Consider the following 4569-nt stretch of genomic DNA (forward strand, 5'->3'; position numbering starts at 1 on the left):
CTGCAAAGTCACTCAGCCCTAAAGCCTGCTGGCGTTGGAGTCACATCCCTCACTGGATGCTTTGTGGGAAAGACCTGAGGCCATTTCTGAGTCTGGCCCAAAGAAAAGCAAATTGGAGAAACGTGTTAAGAGCCTGGAACTTAGGACAGGAGTGGGAAAGACCAAAAGTAGGGTGAAGATGGAGCCCGATTGGAAGGAAGCCTTGCCCCCCCGGCAGGGTGCAGGAAATCCTCAGGGGCATCTAGTCAGCACACTCATTCCCTCTCACCGTCTCCCTTCCTTCTAGAAAGCTCCAGGAGCGAGCACGGAAGCACCGACAGAAAGACTTCCTTTGTGCCAGGTCTGCAGCGACCTCTTGTGGCCACACGCACACCACTTGCTCAAGGAGGGAATCTGTGACACGCGCCCACATCTGCTACCCCCCATCCCCCACCCATCCAAATACACTCTGAGCTTTGCTCCTGTCTCCACAGGCGCAGGAAGGGCAGGCGTATCCGCGGGTACCATCTTTGCGCTTCTTAGGGCACGTCCCGGTCTCCGTTACCCTATTGATCACGTTGTATAGTACTCACTTCATGGTCCTTCTAGACTTCCAGCTTGTGATGTCTTCAAAGGCAAGGATCCAATCTACTTCATCTTTGTGTCTCCCGGCCCAGCACAGCAGGAGGTTTAAGATACACCTGAGTTGTACACTTGAATTGTTAGAGTTAAAAAATATAGGTTATAATCCTGGTTATGCGGCGGACTAAGGGAGGGACCTGGGGCAGTGACTTAACCTCACTAGGCTTCAGTTTTTAAATTTTCTTTCTGTTGAGACAGACTCTTGCTCTGTTTCCCAGTCTAGAGTGCCATGGCGCCATCATAGCTCACAGCAGCTTTAAACTCCTGGGCCCCGGTGAGCCTCATCCCTCAGCCTCTTGAGTAAATGACACTACTACAGGTGCCCACCACGACATCCGGCTAGTTCTATTTTTTGTAGCGGTGGGGTCTCCCTTTGCTCAGGCTGTTTTCAAACTCCTGAGCTCAAGGGATCCTCCCTCCCTACAGGCATGAACCACCGTGCCCTGCTAGTCTATAAAAATTTTTTTGAGGCGGGGGTAACAAAGAGATTTTATTTAAGAAGAACAAAGAGAAAGTTTAGAGCACTTCTAAAGAGAGTTGCAAATGGGTCCTTTTGGTGAAGGAGAAAAGGCGAGAGAGACCCAGTCTAAAAATTTTTAACGTGGTCACAGTGATACCCAATTTCTCGTACCGTGAAGATTACACTGTTGCCCATACAGTATCATGAACAGTCACCCCTTTACCTGAAATGGGATTCTTTTTCATCTTCCCAGGAGCCTTTCATACCTTAGCTATACCATCCTTCTCTCTCCCATGAATTCATTTATTCCATCTCAGCTGGATCTTCCCCACAGATGCTTCCGAAAGATGCTAGAGTCTTTTTATCTTAAAGCCGAACTCCTCCCTTGTTCCCCGGAAGCACTGTCAACCCCGTTACAACCCCACTCACACTGTGTGAAAGAGCAGTCTCCGCAGACCTCCCCCTGGAGTGCTGAGACACTCTGTTACAGATGTTAGAAAAGCCTGATCTTTTCCGCCCTCAGAGCGGCTGGGTGGGACCTCCAGGGGGAGCCGTCTTGCTCAAACACCCAGTGGTCCATTGAGCATAAGTTTTTAGATGCACCGCAAAGGAAAATGGCTTGGGAGGCACCACTGCAGGGTAGCTCACCTGGCCGGTCGCTCTGCCCACTCCAGCATGTCCAGGGGACAGGTCTGTCCTGACTGCTACATTGTTACTGCGAGTCACCGCCTCCTTCTTGAATTACCGAGACCCAGTCCTCCCCTGTTTTCCTCTATTTCCTGGCAATAGTTCCCCCCCCCCCACTTTTTTTTGAGATAAAGTCTTACTATGTCCTCCTTGGTAGTGTGCTGTGGTGTCACAGCTCACAGCAACCTCAGACTCTTGCACTCAAGCGATTCTCTTGCCTTAGCCTCCCAAAATAGCTGGGACTACAGGCTTCTGCTGCGATGCCCAGCTAATTTTTGTTTGTTTGTTTAGCAGGCCTGGGCTGGTTTTGAACCTGCCAACCCTGGTGTATGTGGCCGGCACCCTAACCACTGAGCCAGGGCGCTGAGCCACTTTCTCACTTGTGTCTATGGACCCTAGTCCCAGGCCTTTTCTCTTTTCACTTACACTTTTAGTGCAAGAATGTTTCTCTCACAGGACATTCTCCTCTGGTTTAAATTGCCACCTCCAGTCCTATAAATCCTGAGTTTATCTTTCTAGCCCAAGCCATGAGCCTGAGTTTCAGATGTGAGCATCTCGCTGCTTACCTGAGGGGCATGTGTGGAGTTCTCGGAGGCTCCTTGAACTTAACCAGTCCTTACAGGGCCCAGCCTCAGCCTTCCATCTTGGGTCCCTCCTGGTGTTTCCTGTGTTAGGCGACAGTACCTATGTGTGGATCAGAAGCCTGATTGTGACAACTCTGACTTTCCCCCAAGTGCATTTTAGCCCAACAGAAACGTTCCCATGACCGTGCTTCTTTAGTGCAGTAGGGATGGCATGTGTGCTTTATACACGTCTGCTGTATACTTCTGCTGGGTGTTGTCTCCTCACCACACACGCTCGCGGCCAGGCAGGCTAAATCCCAGTCATGTCTTACATTTATGCAGAGCCTTTTCTACAGAAACCTTTTCCTGACCCCTGGCCCCACCCAGGCTGCACACTCATCCGCTGGCTGAGCACTTCGCACTTTCCCTGGCATCGTAATCACCTCCTGTGTGCATTCCCCACAGCGCGGCCACTGACCGCCAGGTCTGCCTCATTCTTTGCTCTGCCTTCTGTGCCTGGTAACAACACGAGTGGCCTGGAGACTGCCATAGAGCAGGGGCCGCCTTCTGAAGGCTCCTGCTGTGTGTGGTGACAGCAGAGTGATGGCTGAATTGTCATCCTGCCTGCCGTTCCTCAGGCCTTCTTACCTTTTCATCTTCTTTTTCATAAATAAGTAAATTTAAGGGTGAAATTTCTTTATCTAAAGGTAACGGTTGACTCTTAAGTTGGCTTTGTACCCAAGTAACTGAGGTTCTTTATATTTCCCTTTGTGGTAGGGGTGATCCCAGGTTCCTTGGAGGGACTTCAATTTAATCTATGCTGTTCCCTTGAATCAGAACTCCAAGCTCCGCTCCATTTCCTTACCTTGAGTTTTGTGCATACCCATTACTTTCCTCTCCACAGGTACCTTCCTAGGTAGCATGTGAAAAACTCTTCAGTGTGCTTCAGACAAAACACCCCTAACCGGAAGTCAGTGGTTGCCAAAAGCAGAAATCGGAGAGTGACTCCATAGGAGGGCCTGAAGACTGCTGGAGGCTCTTTCCTCCCTGGAGACCCAGGGAGCAAAGCCTATATAATTAAAGCAATGAATTGGATTTTTGTGGGTTCTCTGTTTACCACTGTCAAACATAATCTATTTCATGCATTTATACTGAATGCATAAAATAGGTCAGATTTAATTTTCTTCAGTTTGCTTATTTTCTCCTCCAGTTCCCTGGGTAGATGAGGAACCCAGACGGAAATAGAAAGACTATAAAACTTGTGTATTTAGGGAAGAGGGTGGGAGAGGATTCAGTGCCCTGCATCCCGGGAGGTGGACACCCAAGAGCAAGTAAAAAATAAAAAGAAGTAATGAGGTCCTGGGAAGAAGCATGAGCTGTGGAGTCAGGCGGACCTGAGCTAGAATCTTGACTCAGCTGAACGAGGTGGCCTGGCTAGGATTCCGTTCTCATTCCTCTTCCCAGAGTTCTCCCTCCAGTGCCGGTTCCTCTGCTCTTCCCACCATCAGTTTCTCTCGCTATTGGATTCTTTCCATCTGCACGTGGACATGCACAAATGTTATCTGAGACAAACCGAAGCTCTCCCTTGCCTCACTCATCCCTTTTAGCCTCCACCCCATCTTTCTCCTTCCCTCACTGTCAAGCTTCTCCCAAGAGTTGCCCTCACTCACTGCCTCCTCTTCCCCTTTGTGGAGGATCTGGCCTTGGCCCCCATCACCCCACTGAACTGCTTTCATCAGACTCACCAAGACTCCTGTGTTGCTAAGGCCAGCAGGTTCCCTGGCCGCTCAACCGCATTTCAGCAGTGGAACGCTGCTTCCATCTTGAAGTGGTTTTCTGTCTTAGAGCGTGTCACATCTCCTCTCATGATCTCCTACTCAGCCAGCTACTCCTTAGTCGGTTTGCTGGATCCCATCTCCTTCCTGACACGGAAGGGCTGCTCAGAGTTTGATCCTGGACCCTCTTCTCTTATCTATTTACACTGTCTCTCTAGTCCCAAAGCTCTAAATACCATGCTGATGACACTCACATTCGTACCTCCTAACCTGACACAAAGTTCCCTTGGACTTTGGACCTGAACGTGGAGTTGCCACCCCTTGTCCTCCACGTGGGGAGTTCACAATCATCTCAACTTTAACACGTCTAAAATAAAACTCTCCGTCTCTCTTGTCCCTGCTAGGAACAAGAAAACAAACACACAAACAGCCATTAATAAATACCTTCACTGGCTCGGCACCT

The sequence above is a fragment of the Otolemur garnettii genome, unplaced genomic scaffold, assembly GCF_000181295.1.
Source record: "Otolemur garnettii isolate 467f Iridium unplaced genomic scaffold, OtoGar3 scaffold00091, whole genome shotgun sequence".
Classification (NCBI taxonomy): Eukaryota; Metazoa; Chordata; class Mammalia; order Primates; family Galagidae; genus Otolemur; species Otolemur garnettii.